Source organism: Balaenoptera musculus, chromosome 1 (assembly GCF_009873245.2).
Source record: "Balaenoptera musculus isolate JJ_BM4_2016_0621 chromosome 1, mBalMus1.pri.v3, whole genome shotgun sequence".
Lineage (NCBI taxonomy): Eukaryota > Metazoa > Chordata > Mammalia > Artiodactyla > Balaenopteridae > Balaenoptera > Balaenoptera musculus.
In genome coordinates this window covers 128,825,145-128,840,977 of record NC_045785.1, presented here as the reverse complement: position 1 = coordinate 128,840,977, position 15,833 = coordinate 128,825,145, and positions in this window count along the sequence as shown.

The following is a 15,833-nucleotide window of genomic DNA, read 5'->3' as shown; positions in this document are numbered from 1 at the left end:
TGACCAACTATAATATTAGCTAACATTTACCCAGCATTTATTATATGCTATGTCATGTACATTGCCTATCTCGTCTCGCTTAACCCTCACACAGATCCTGAGCAGGAAACTTTCCATTTTCAAAAGGACAAAATCACAGCTCAGAGAAATTAAATGCCTTGTCAAAGGGTCACACAACTAGTAGATGGTGGTCCTGGGATTAGAATTCAGCAACCTTAACCTCTATGCTGCTGTGTAAAGGAAAACATCCCATGGAGTGAGTTAGTCAAATGATCTTGGCCAAGTTACATAACCTCTCTGTGATTTAGTTTCCTCATCTGTAAAATGGGGAAAATAAAATTACTCTTGGAGTCATTTTCAGCACCTCTGTGGTGTTTAAATGAGGACCTGTCCACAGCAGAGCTCTTGACTTGCAAACCGCCTCCCCTATCTGCTCCTCCTCTGTCTTCCTCTTACGCTCAGTTAATGACACCACTACACAGCTACTCAGCCAAATCGCCCAGAAGTCACCTTTGATTCCTTGATTTCCTTCACCTGTCACATCTAATCCAGTAAACCTTATTGTTCTACCTCCAAAGTATAACCCACATCTGGTCATTTGTCACCATCTCTACTGCCATGACCCTAGCAGTCAAACCACTTCACATCATACCTAGACTACTAGACTACTGAGTCTTATTGTTTATATCAGTGTTAATAAACAAGTAAAAAAAGAAACAAGTAATAAACCTTTCTCCCTTTTATTTATCTAAGCAGTAACTAAAAGACCCATGAAAAACATGATTTTTTTACTAACCTTGTAATAACAGAATCTCATATTTAATACATTATGAAGAAGCTTTAATATAATGTAAAAGTTAGAGGCGGGGGCAGCTAGGAAACATCAAAGGTAGTTTTTTGTATATTAGGGTAATTTTGTCCCTCGTAGAATTTTCTCCTTCTCTCCCTGGGCCAGGAATAGAAGATGAGGTCTAAGTAACTGGAGAGAGAGTGTAAAAGAAGAAGGGACTTCTGTGTATAAGGAGCCTTAGGATTTTTTCACTGATGGGCATTGAGTTGGCTCTTACCTTGTTGCCACCTGGAACTGCAATGAAGTGGATAAGGACCCTTGAAATAGAGATATTGGGTTCTTGGGTGCTGTGAGTAGACTTTTCTAATAGCTGTGGAAGGGACCTAACCCACAGCAAATCGAACAAGGATGTGGAGAGATCTGTCTGGAATGTCAAGGTGATTAGACCATGCAAGGGTCCTGAAGACTCAGGAAGAACAATGGTTCAAAGAGAGAACTGCTGATTAAGGTGGCAAATATCAACTCAAACCATTTTTTGGAGCACCTGAGCTCTCCCAGGGATGCCCCGGGAGAGGCTGAGGACTTGGATGACAAGGAACTGGATGATGCCGAGAGAGGTGCAGGGTGGCTGAGAGGTCCAGAGGATGCCGGCTTGGAGGCCGAGGAGAATGGCAGCATTGAGGGTGCGCTCTGTGAGTTGTGAACAGGAGCGGAGGTGGCCGCGGCCGTGAACTTTTCGCTAAGGTTGACCTTGACTGCAGAGGCTGATGGTCGGAAGGTGGGCTTCATTCCTGTGTTTGGAGCAGACACGCTTGGCATTGGCATGCTTTCCAGGGTAGGCTTAAAACCCGATGATCCAAAGGAGAATGAGGCAGCTGAGGGTGCCAGGGGAGAGGCCACAGGGGAGAGTACGAGGGAGGCTTGAGAAGGAGGATGCTCCAGGGCCCAAGGCTGCTTTGGAATTGTCAGAGGCACTGGAATTCGGAGGGGCATCCCTGGAGACCATACTGTGGGGTGTTGATGGGGCGATGCTGCCATGTAGGTAAGGGTCTATCTTGCCCAGCGCCAGCCAAAAAGAATACCACAATGTAATCTAAAATTCTTTGCTAGGCATATCAAAAAAGTAAAAAGAAACAGGTGAAGTTAATTTTAATAATGATTTACTTAACCTAATAGATCAAAAATATTATCATTTCAATATGCAGTACTAGCCTAGTGGTGTGCTGGTAAAGCAGCTGTCTAAAAAAAAAGTCCCAATTTGTAGTGTTTACTAATTTCAGTGGTGTAAATACTCTCACCATGGCCATTTTCAAGCTACAATAGTGATACTAATAGTGACAAATAACAATTATTGAATGCTAACATATATCAGATACTCTTTCCCTCTCTTTCTCTCTCTTCTCTATAGTAGATGACTGAATGAAGGCTGGGAGGTTAAATAACTTGTCCAGTGGCAAGTAGCAAAGCTTTGATTTGCATACAGGTCTTCTGACTTTTGCCCAAAGTGTCAAGAATAAAAGCAAAGTGGGATCAAAGAAGGGTGGGGAATCATGGAGCTAGAAGGGTAGAAGAAAAGAAGAATAAAAGCTCTGAAGAACTAGAATACAACTGTAGCCTCAGTTCAGTCTAATTCATTTCCTGTCTTGAGCACAGCCATGGCCTGGTGCTAGGGGAGCCGGGACATATGAGAATAAATGGGGCTTGGACTCTCTTCCATGTGGGGAGACAGGCACATACATGCAGAACTCTGAGACAGGGCAGACTGTGATCTGTGATAAAAGAAGAGCCTAATCCATCTTCCCCATGCTGAGCCTAGGGCAGAGGGAAGGTCACCAGTGTGGTGAAGAACCCCACATTAGGGCAGAGGGATTTGGGGGACCTGGAGCTTGAGCAATGCCTAGCAGGGTATCCTTTGGGACTTCAGGGTCAGTGATGAAACAGGAAGTTGAGATCTAGATTCCAAGTTTAACCAAGATATGTTGGAAAGTTTGAGCTAATATAGGAAAGAAAATGGTAGGAACTGCAGAAAGCACCAAGGAGCACAGCAGAAAGTAGGAAGGAGAGGCCTAGAGGAATTCCCTAAGCCAATTTGAATAAAGCTGTAGGGTTTTTGTGCGTGTGTGATTTTTGCAGAAAGGACTTCTCAGTACAGCTTAGGGTGGCAGAAATGAGTGAACAAACCATATACAGTGGTATTGGGGGTAGGGACGTAGAGAATACTGCCTTTACAAAGAGAGAGACTGCTGATCGAACCTGCCAAAAGCTTTAAGGGGTGGTTAATATAACATATGTCAGTGAAAGAATAAACACTGAAAAGCACTTACAGGTTTAAAAAACACAACACAATAATGTCTATGTAGAGCCTACTCTGCCTACACACATTGCTTGGTGTATTGTGTAGATTATTTTATTCTAGCTACAGTATAGGAAGACATTCAGAAAAAAGTTCCTTAGAAGGACGTTGAAGATAACAGGGTAAAAGTTCCTTATCTCAGAGTGGATATATCTGAGGGTAGAAACAAGAGAGAATTTAAGAAACAGTGTTCTTTTGGTACAGTTTTATAATTTCCAGCTGTCTTGGTCTGCTCAGGTTGCCATAACAGAATACCGTAGACTGGGTGCTTAAACAACAGAAATTCATTTTTTCAGTTTGGAGGCTGGAAGGTCTTCATCAAGGAACCAGCACGGTCAGGTTCTGGTGAGAGTTCTCTTCCTGGATTGCAGATGGCTGCCTTCTCACTGTGTCCTCACTTGGCAGGTAGAGAGAAAGAGCAAACTGGTGCCTCTCATAAGAGCACTCACCCATCTGATCAGGGCCCTGCGCTCATGACCTGTTACCTCCCAAAGGCCCTATCTCAAAATACCATCATACTGGGGGTTAGCGCTTCAACATAGGAATTTAAGAGGGACGCAAACATTCGGTTTATAATAGCAGCTACTGAGGGTTTGGTACAGTTAAATAAACAGACAAACCCAGATGATCTTGGTTTAAATCCCAACACTATTGTAATTAATTTACTCTGAGATTCTGATTCCTCATGTTAAAGATGTGGTTACTAATAACCATGCACAGTGTTCCCAGGAAGATTGAATGAAAAGAGGCTTTCGTGCTTGGTACAAATAAGACACCCAGGAACATAAGATATATTCCCATTCACCAATAATTTGGAAAAAAAATAATATCTAATTGACAGAAAGAAGTTACTTTCTCTTATTGAATTAGTGACTGTGTACATTCGGCATGTTAATATCTGCTTAGATATATTGACTGTTTACTAAGTGCCCAGGCCAGACATAGAGCTTGTATTTTTATTTAGAAAAATCAATAGTATCACATAGAATTTAAGAACAGGCTCCAGAGTAAAAGGACCTGGATTCAGATCCCAGCCCTGCCACATACTAATTGTATGACCTTGGCCAAGTTAGTTCATCTCTCTAAGCCTCAGTTTCTTTCAATTATAAAATGGGGAGAAAAATAGTACCCTCTTCATAGGTTTGTTGGAGGGCATTGGAGAGGCATTTCAGGCAGGACAATAAGCAAATGCGAAGACTTCGAAAGTGAATATTGTATTGCCTCATTCAAGGTCAGTTATGGACATGGACATCTATACCAGGGTTTCTCAACCTCAGCACTATTGACATCTTAGGCCAGTAGTCCTTTGTTGTACAGGGCCATCCTGTGCATTGTAGGATGTTTAGCAGCATCCCTGGCCTCTAAACACTAGGGATCAGTAGCACCCACCCCAAATCCAGACAACCAAAACTGTCTCCAGATACCGCCAAATGACTCCTGGGCGGTAAAATCACCCCAGTTGAGAATCACTGGTTTACGCAATTTATACCCAATTAAATGTATTTTGGAAAGAGGAGGGAATCTCTTATGTACTCAGTTTAGGTTTGCTTTTGGAGTGATTACTATTTAGAGAAAATTGTCTTTTGGGAATGAGTAAATGTTCTGTATGTGATGGTGGTTTCATGAGTGTATACAGCGGTCAAAACTCATCTAATTGTTAACTTGAAGTAGATATAGTTTATTATCTGTAATTATATTTCAGTAAAGTTGATTTTTTTAGAAAACTTGCCTATATTATTAGTTGAAAGATCTACTTGTAAATTTTTATATATTCTTGGCCTTGCTTACATATTTTAAACGCACAATGTAAAATGTAATTTTGTGAGCCAAAAAACTGTCTATATATTTGCTTTCCATAATGGTGTAGTACTTCATGGGCATATTTCCATAGAGAGAAAAAGATTCTGTTGCAGTTTTGTGCCTCTAAGTTTTAGAATCTATCATCATGCCCTAAAATAACTTCCAGTGGTCAATTCAAGATAAAGAAAAGGAGCAAACATGAAGAATGAAAGGGCAAATCAGCATCGGAAGAAGAGGAGTTGACATACGAGGGGCTAATGAGTCTGAAACCCAACGGAATATTATTATACGAGTTCACATTTGCATTTGTACTAATGGTGTGCATCCGGTTTCAATGAAAAGTATACATTTCAGGTTTGCTAATCTTTCACACTAAGATCAAAGTCCAGCTATCAGGAGACTTCTGTATTTAATAGTGCCATTTTCAGTTTTGTTTAGACTCTCATTCCTTTTTGGTCCTGAAAATAGCATAGTTCAAATCTACTGCAAGCAAATTCAATTTAATTTGGCAAATCTTTATAGAAAGACTATTCTGGCCCTGTGAGTGAGTGCGATACAGGACTCTGGACCTCAAGATCATGCAGCGTCATGGAGGTGACGGAAACAGATTTGAATAGTTGTAAGATAAGACAGAGTATGAAAAATGCTATCTACACGGGCAGAAACAACCGCATCCTTCTGGGAGGCCCAGGCAAGGATTCGTGTTATAGAAATGTAACAGTGAAACAGACTTTAAGTAGTCATTTGGGGAGATTCACAATTTTGGCTCTTACGGAAGCTTTTAGAAATACAGATTCACAGGCAGTATTCCAAACTTATCGAATCAGAGTTTCTAGAGTTAGGGATTAGGAATCTGAACCTTTCAAAATCTCTCCTTAGTGATTCTGATGATTAACTAGGCTTTGCGAACTACTGATCCTGCAAATCCCCTACTCAATGCCAGAATTGTTTAGCCTCTTCTGGAGCACCGCAAGCTCACTGCCTCACAAGACAAGCTAGCCCTTCATGGAAAGTGTGTAGGGTGTAGGATTTTGATCATCAGAGATGGAGGATAAGGATATTTGAGGCAAAATGATCATCAGAAATAATCAGAAAATGGAGATAAATTTGGAGAGGAAACTTGGGTTTCCATTACAGTGTGACTTGAGTGTCATGCTAAAGAATTTCAACTTTATCCTCTATGAGATGGATACTCCTTGATAAGAACTTGGCCATCACTGGGTTTAAAGATCCTGCCAAAGCAGAATGGATTAGACATCAAAGAGAATGGAAGTAGGGAGAACAGCTCTAAGTTTAATTCAGAGGTTCAAGGGAGAAAGTAGTAAGCACTTGGAGCAGAAGCAGTCGAAATGGCAAAGTAAGAGCTGTATTGCAGGGATAGTGGATAGTCCTACAAGTCTGACTGATTGAGGCAAGGAAGAATCAAAGCTGATTCTGGGGTTTTGAGATTTTGGAGTGCCGAATACATTAACTAGAATGGGAACATTAAGATCAAGAGCAGGTTGAGAAGGCAAATGGCAATTCAGGTGTTTGATATTTGAAATGCGTTTGTTTCTATCATCTCCCATCTGACTCTGTCACCTGTCCCAGGTCAGAGCTAAGTTATGACTCCCTTTGTACACTTGGAGGGTGGCACAAATTAGGCCCTCAAAATGTTTGGTGAACGAATAGCCACTGTGAATATCTTCTCCTCTCTTTATCCTCTCTGTTTTAGATCTGGACCTTATTATTTCTCACTTAAATAATTACGAGATTGAGGACCACCCAGCTCATACAGCTGTCTTTGTGTGAATTAGAACAAGGAGCCCTCTCTGAGTTTATGAATTAGAAAAACGTACATTTATATGGGTGGATGCAGCCCTTTGTTCAGGACTTGGGAAGCAGAGCACACCTTTGTGAGAAGATAAAAGCTCCCCTTCTCGTAGAATGAAAGCTTCTGCTCTAGGAATGGAGAGCTTGGAGAGCTGAGTGCAGAGGTGGGGTTTTAGACTTACTCATCTCCTCAACTGGCACAGAGCACCCTGGAAAATCTCCCAGCGGATCTCCTTGATCCCAACCTGCCATTTCTGTTTCACTCTGATTTTTTTTCTAAAATGTAATCATATCACACTCTGCTTTCCGTATTTCCCCAGTGCCTTCAGGATATAGTTCAAAGTCCTTAACCCACTCCTGTGCACCCTTTCCTCCTGCGTAGCCACCTTGGACCCAGTACTTTCCTGGCTGTGATTGTCCTCCCAGCTGTCTGTGACCTCCTTTTAGTTCATTTCTTTTCCCCCAGCACCAGCATGTAGGCATCTGGCTCATGCTTGTTGAATGGACTAATGACTTAGAAACAAATGAAAAGTGCAGATTTTACCACCCAAACCCTCCAAATCAAAACAAACAACCTCCCCCAAAACAAAAGAACAAAAAAAGCAAATACCAACCCCCCCAACCAAAGAAAAGTTTTGCTGCTTCCTGAACATGAGGTATTCTGTTAGTTGTCAAAGATTTTTTTTTTTTAAACCTCCCCTCCCCCCATACTTTTCTGTAGACTTGAAGTGGCTATTTATTTGGAGATTAAAGATCTATGGGAAGATAATTGCTTGGAATGAAGTCTGAGGCTTCCATTCCAAGGCTGATTTGCTCTGGTGTATCTGTGTATTTAATCTTTGTGTGATGCTTTAAAAAAAAAATTGCACATAGATTCAGGTGACATATTTGACCTCTTTAAAAACATGTCAACTTTGGAGATGGAGGACCCTGTCCATCTGCCCAAGATTGAAATGCCAACACTGATATCTCTGATGTTGGTTTCATTTGTTCCAAATGCTAGACCAGCCCAATGATGAACCTTGAAATGCTTTCATAGTCTTATCAAAAGGTCTTGCCCAGAACTTCCAGCCCAATTAATATTTATTTTTCCATGTGTATTCCCCCTCTTCCCACAAAGAATGGGAAGAAGCTGTGAGAATATATTCAATTTAAAAAGAAACAAATGTGGGCTTCCCTGGTGGCGCAGCAGTTGAGAGTCTGCCTGCCAATGCAGGGGACACGGGTTCAAGCCCTGGTCTAGGGAGGATCCCACATGCCACGGAGCAACTAGGCCCGTGAGCCACAGCTACTGAGCCTGCGCGTCTGGAGCTTGTGCTCCGCAGCGAGAGGCCACGATAGTGAGAGGCCCGCGCACCGCGATGAAGAGTGGCCCCCGCTTGCCACAACTAGAGAAAGCCCTCACACAGAAACGAAGACCCAACACAGCCAAAAATAAATATTAAAAAAAAAAAAGAAACAAATGTAAAACATCATTTAAATGTCAATAAAAAATTACAAGTAGGCAAAGTACGGCAGTAGGAGATGGAGGCAGGGAAGATGACAGGCGTGCCTCAGATGTGCAGGCCCAAGTGTTGGTATAGCTAGTATAACTTTCCTGGGGCATCACCAAAATGGGAATTCATTCTGTTGCATAGTTCTCATTGTCTATAAAGACAGTAATTTATATCACTAATTGCAGTTTTTCTTTATAGAAGCCAGGCTGTTAAAAGATGCTCAGGGCACAAGGATGCACTCTATAAATGTTTTTATTTTTCATTTAAAAATATTTTCTTTGATTTTCAGCATTAATAGTTTTTACTCTTTCTTTTTCAGCTGGTCTCTACTGTTTCCAATAGTATTTTAGGCTTTTTCTTTTTGTTTGTTTGGTTTTTTTTGCTGTGGCTCTTTTAGTCAGTGTTTGGAAACAAATGAGTAAATAGTTACCGATTTTAATGTTTATTTATAACTATTAACTATTACTCAAGAATTAAGTTCTGCACACTTGATTTTTCAATTTTTTTTAATAGATCTTTATTGGAGTATAATTGCTTCACAGTACTATGTTAGTTTCTGTTGCACAACAAAGTGAATCGGCTGTATGCATACATCTATCCCCATATCCTCTCCCTCTTGCGTCTCCCTCCCACCCTCCCTATCCCACCCCTCTAGGTTATCGCAAAGCACCGAGCCGATCTCCCTGTGCTATGCTGCTGCTTCCCACCGGCCAACTATTTTACATTCGGTAGTGTATGTATGCCGATGCTACTCTCACTTCACCTCAGCTTCCCCCTCCCACCCCAAGTCCTCAAGTCCACTCTCTATGTCTACCTCTTTATTCCTGCCCTGCAATTATGTTCATCACTACCATTTTTGGTTTTTTTTAGATTCCATATATATGCGTTAGCATCTGGTATTTGTTTTTCTCTTTCTGACTTACTTCATTCTGTATGACAGACAGACTCTAGGTCCATCCACCTCACTACAAATAACTCAATTTCATTTCTTTTTATGGCTGAGTAATATTCCATTGTATATATGTGCCACATCTTCTTTATCCATTCATCTGTCGATGGACATTTAGGTTGCTTCCATGTCCTGGCTGTTGTAAATAGAGCTGCAGTGAACATTGTGGTACATGACTCTTTTTGAATTATGGTTTTTTTCAGGGTATATGCCCAGTAGTGGGATTGCTGGGTCATAGGGTAGTTCTATTTATCGTCTTTAAAGGAACCTCCATACTGTTCTCCATAGTGGCTGTAACAATTTACATTCCCACGAACAGTGCGAGAGGGTTGCCTTTTCACCACGCCCTTTCCGGCATTTATTGTTTCTAGATTTTTTGATAATGGCCATTCTGACCAGTGTGAGGTGATACCTCATTGTAGTTTTGATTTGTGTTTCTCTAATAATTAGTGACGTTGAGCATCTTTTCATGTGCCTCTTGGCCATCTATATGTCTTCCTTAGAGAAATGTTTATTTAGGTCTTCTGCCCATTTTTCAACTGGATTGTTTGTTTTTTTGATATTGAGCTCCATGAGCTGTTTGTATATTTTGGAGATTAATCCTTTGTTGTTTCATTTGCAGATATTTTCTCCCATTCTGAGGGTTGTCTTTTCGTCTTGTTTATGGTTTCCTTTGCTGTGCAAGAGCTTTTAAGTCTAATTAAGTCCCATTTGTTTATTTTTGTTTTTATTTCCGTTACTCTAGGAAGTGGGTCAAAAAAGATCTTGCTGTGGTTTATGTCAAAGAGTGTTTTTCCTATGTTTTCCTCTAAGAGTTTTATAGTGTCTGGTCTTACATTTAAGACTTTAATCCATTTGGAGTATATTTTTGTGTATGGTGTTAGGTAGTGTTCTAATTTCATTCTCTTACGTGTAGCTGTCTAGTTTTCCCAGCACCACTCATTGAAGAGGCTGTCTTTTCTCCATTGTATGTTCTTGCCTCCTTTGTCATAAATTAGGTGCCCACATGTGCATGGGTTTATCTCTGGACTTTCTATCCTGTACCATTGATCTATATTTCTGTTTTTGTGCCAGTACCATCCTGTCTTGATTACTGTAGCTTTGTGGTATAGTTTGAAGCCAGGGAGCCAGATTCTTCCAACTCTGTTTTTCTTTCTCAAGATTGCCTTGGCTATTTGGGGTCTTTTTTGTTTCCATATGAATTGTAAAATTTTTTGTTCTAATTCTGTGAAGAATGCCATTGGCAGTTTGATAGGGATTGCATTGAATCTGTAGATTGCTTTGGGTAGTATAGTCATTTTCACAATACTGATTTTTCCAATCCAAGAACATGGTATATTTCTCCATCTGTTTATGTCATCTTTGATTTCTTTCATCAGTGGTTTATAGTTTTCTGAGTACAAGTCTTTTGCCTCCTTGGGCAGGTTTATTTCTAGGTATTTTATTCTTTTTGTTGCAGTGGTAACTGGGATTGTTTCCTTAATTTCTCTTCCTGATTTTTCGTTGTTGGTGTATAGGAACGCCAGAGATTTCTGTGCATTAATTTTGTAAAGTGCAACCTTACCAAACTCATTGATTAGTTCTAGTAGTTTTCAAGGGCATCTTTAGGATTTTCAATGTATAGAATCATGTCATCAGCAAACAGTGACAGTTTTACTTCTTCTTTTCCAATTTGTATTCCTTTTATTTCTTTTTCTTCTTTGATTGCTGTGGCTAGGACTTCCAAAACCATGTTGAATAAGAGTGGTGGGAGTGGACATCCTTGTCTTGTTCCTGATCTTAGTGGAAAAGCTTTCAGTTTTTCACCATTGAGTATGATGCTTGCTGTTGGTTTGTCATATATGGCCTTTTTTATGTTGAGGTAGGTTCCCTCTATGCCCATGTTCTGGAGAATTTTTATCATAAATGGGTGTTGAATTTTGTCAAAAGCTTTTTCTGCATCTATTGAGATGATCATATGGTTTTTCTCCTTCAGTTTGTTAATATGGTGTATCACATTGATTGATTTGTGTATATTGAAGAACCCTTGCATCCCTGGGATAAATCCCACTTGATCATGGAGTATGATCCTTTTAATGTGCTGTTGGATTCTGTTTGCTTGTATTTTGTTCAGGATTTTTGCATCTATGTTCATCAGTGATATTGGTCTATAATTTTCTTTTTTTGTGATGTCTTTTTCTGGTTTTGGTATCAGGGTGATGGTGGCTTCATAGAATGAATTTGGGAGTGTTTCTCCCCCTGCAATTTTTTGGAAGAGTTTGAGAAGGATCGCTGTTGGCTTTTCTCTAAATGTTTGATAGAATTCGCCTGTGAAGCCATCTGGTCCTGAACTTTTGTTTGTTGGAAGATTTTTAATTATGGTTTCAATTTCATTACTTGTGATAGGTCTGATTATATTTTCTAAATCTTCCTTGTTCAGTCTTGGAAAATTATACCTTTCCAGGAATTTGTCCATTTCTTCATGGTTGTCCATTTTATTGGCATATAGTTATTTGTAGTAGTCTCTTGTAATCCTTTGTATTTCTGCAGTGTTAGTTGTGATTTCACCTTTTTCATTTCTAATTTTATTGATTTGTGTCCTCTCCCTTTTTTTTCTTGATTCCGGCTAAGGGTTTATCAATTTTGTTTATCTTCTCAAAGAACCAGCTTTTAGTTTTATTAATCTTTGCTATTGTTTTCTTCATTTCTATTTCATTTATTTCTGCTCTGATCTTTATGATTTCTTTCTTTCTACTGACTTTGGGTTTTCTTTGTTCTTCTTTCTCTAGTTGTTTTAAGCATAGGGTTAGATTTCTTTTTGAGATTTTTCTTGTTTCTTGAGCTGAGATTGAATTGCTACAAACTTCCCTCTTAGAACTGCTTTTGCTGCGTCCCATAGGTTTGGGTCGTCGTGTTTTCATTGTCAGTTGTTTCTATGTATTTTTAAATTTCTTCTTTGATTGCTTTAGTGATCTCTTGGTTATTTAGTCGTGCACTGTTTAGCCTCCATGTATTTGTGTTTTTACAGTTTTTTTTTTCCTGTAATTGATTTCTAATCTCATAGCGTTGTGGTCAGAAAAGATGCTTGATAAGATTTCAGTTTTTAAAAATTTTCTGCCGTTTGATTTGTGATCCAAGATGTGATCTATCCTGGAGAAATGTCCCATGTGCACTTGAGAAGAAAGTGTATTCTGCCACTTTTGGGTGGAATGTTCTGTAAATATCAATTAAATCTATCCGGTCTATTGTGTCATTTAAAGCTTGTGTTTCCTTATTTATTTTCTGTTTGGATGATCTCTCCATTGGTGTTAGTGGGGTGTTAAAGTCCCCTACTATTATTGTGTTACTGTCAGTTTCTCTCTTCATGCTTGTTAGCAGTTGCCTTATGGATTGAGGTGCTCCTCTGTTGGGTGCATAAACATTTATAATTGTTATATCTTCTTCTTGGATTGATCCTTTGATCATTATGTAGTGTCCTTCCTTATCTCTTGTAACAGTCTTTATTTTAAAGTCTATTTTACCTGATATGAATATTGCTACTCCAGCTTTCTTTCGATTTCCATTTGCCTGGAATACCTTTTTCCATCCCTTCACTTTCAGTCTGTATGTGTCCCTAGGTCTGAAGTGGGTCTCTTGTAGACAGCATATATATGGGTCTTGTTTTTGTATCCATTCAGCCAGTCTGTGTCTTTTGGTTGGGGCATTTAATCCATTTTACATTCAAGGTGATTATCGATATGTATGTTCCTATTACCATTTTCTTAATTGTTTTGGGTTTGTTTTTGTGGATCTTTTTCTTCTCATGTGTTTCCCACCTAGAGAAGTTTCTTTAGCATTTGTTGTAAAGCTGGTTTGGTGGTGCTGAATTCTCTTAGCTTTTGCTTGTCTGAAAAGCTTTTGACTTCTCCATTGAATCTGAATGAGATCCTTGCTGGGTAGAGTAATCTTGGTTGTAGGATTTTCTCTTTCATCACTTTAAGTATATCCTGCCACTCCCTTCTGGCCTGCAGAGTTTCTGCTGAAAAATCAGCTGATAACATTATGGGGATTCCTTTGTATGTTATTTTTTGTTTTTCCCTTGCTGCTTTTAATATTTTTTCTTTGAATTTAATTTTTGTTAGTTTGATTAATATGTGTCTTGGTGTGTTTTTCCTAGGGTTTGTCCTGTATGGGACTCTCTGTGCTTCTTGGACTTGGTGACTATTTCCTTTCCCATGTCAGGGAAGTTTTCACCTATAATCTCTTCAAATATTTTCTCAGACCCTTTCTTTTTCTCTTCTTCTTCTGGGACCCCTATAATTTGAATGTTGGTGCGTTTAGTGTTATCCCGGAGGTCTCTGAGATAGTCTTCAATTCTTTTCATTCTTTTTTCTTTATTCTGCTCCTCAGCAGTTATTTCCACCATTTCATCTTCCAGCTCACTTATTTGTTCTTCTGCCTCAATTATTCTGTTATTGATTCCTTCTAGTGTATTTCTCACTTCAGTTATTGTGTTGTTCATCTCTGTTTGTTTGTTCTTTACTTCTTCTAGATCTTTGTTAAACGTTTCTTGTATTTTCTCAATCTGTGCCTCCATTCTATTTCCGAGATTCTGGATCATCTTTACTATCATTACTCTGAATTCTTTTCCAAGTGGATTGCCTATTTCCTCTTCATTTATTTGGTCTTGTAGGTTTTTACCTTGCTCCTTCATCTGTGACATAGTTTTTTGCAGCCTCTTTTTTTTTTTAATGAGTGGGACTGTGTTCCTGTCTTACTGGTTGTTTGGCCTGAGGCTTCCACCACTAGAGTTTGTAGGCTGTTGGGTAAAGCTGGGTCTTGGTGCTGCTATGAGGAACTCCATGAGACCTCACTCCAATGAATATTCCCTGGGGTCTGAGGTTCTCTGTTTGTCCAGTGCTTCGGACTCGGAGCTCCCACCACAGGAGTTTTGACCTGACCCCCAGCTTGTGAACCAAGATCCTGCAAGCTGCGTGGAGCGGCACAAAAAAAAAATAAAGAGAACATTAACAAAGTAAAAAATAAAATTAGACTAGGAAACTAACAGATATGTTAGAAAGACTATAAAAATAAAAATATAGATGAAACAGCAACCGGAAGGTACACCAGTACCACAACAGTAAGAAAGAGGAGGAGGGAAAAGAAAAGAAAAGAAAAAGGCAGGGGGGCGGGGGGGGGGAGGCCTTGGCTGTAGGGGGCGGGGCCTAAGCAAGGGTGAGCTTTGGGTGGTGGGCGGGGCCAATGCTCAGGACCCACAAGGCTGGAAAAGTCCCTGGGGTCTGTGGGAGGTGGGACCTAGGCTCAAGGAGCAGAAGGGGCCCAGGCGTGCCCCCCACCCCTGTTCTCAGAGGGCAGGGGACCTCCCCTGGGAGCCCAGCAGGCTTCCAGGGCTCCAGTGGGCGGGGAAAATGCCCTTCTCTCCTCTCTTGCTCCTCCAGTCTGGGAGGGTCCCTCCTGCCTGCCTCTCCTGATCTCCCTGGCCTCCCTCCTATGCCCCCAGGGACCCATGCAGCCTGGAGGGGGCTTTGGAGGGCAGGGGATGGGCCTGGGAGCTCAGCAGTCTCCCTGGCCTGAGTGGGCGGGGCAATCGCCCTCTGCTCCTCTCCTGCTCCTCCCGCAGGGCCCCTCCCGCCTGTGTGTCCTGATCTCCCTGGCCTCAGGGGCATAGATCCTGTCTGGCCTCCACTTCTCCTCCCCACCTCAGTCCCTCTGTATCCTACCGGTTCACTTTAGGGTTCCTCCCATCTCCTTGGGCATCAGAGTTCCCCACCAGCGGCCAGCAGGTGCCCTAGTTGTGGGGAGACGCTAACTCCCCGTCTTCCCACATCGCCATCTTGACTCTGCCTTTCAATTTTTTTTAATCCATACTCTGTATGTTACACATACTTTTCTCATAGGAATACCTATTTAGAATTAAGTTTAGATGGAACTTGATTTCTCGTTTTGGCTTGGCGTGTATGGTATAGTGTCTCAGTCACCTTATATTTCAGACAAAAACTTGAACTTCTGAAGACCAATATGTTCTGCAAATGCAAAGTATAATGATTATAATGAGGGTATCAATTCATATATTAATTGATTTAAACTGTATTACTGTATTAATAAATGTACTTTCCATTTCCCACAAGCTGTTTCCCTCTTGAATATGCCTCATATCAATTTTCTATAAAATTAAGTTGCATACAACAGCTCATTTATTTTGTTGATGTTATTTCTCTCTCCTTTCCTTCTTTAAATATCCGTTGAGTGGCTGATAGGGAGCTCAGAGAGACATACTTGCCCACAGAAGAGTTGTTCTGTCTTAAACAGCCCCTCCCAGTGTACCTATACTGTCCAATATAGTACTGGGCTCACTGTGTACTCAGTAAATATTTATTAATATGAACTTGACATTATCAATAACTTTATCATTTATTTCATTTGATCATTTATTTCAGTGGTGAAGGGTAAGTAGTGTCTATTGGTAGAATACTCTTACTTTCCAAGTTCTGTGTCTACCCTGACCTCAAAGAAAGGAACAACCTTCAAAGCTTATTTGAAGCTATTCATTTGTTCATTCATGCAAACTTATGTATGGAGAAAATGTATAGTGTAGGGAAGGGAAAAAGTCAAGATACTCTTCTGCTTCTTTCCTGCTATGCTTAAAATTAATCA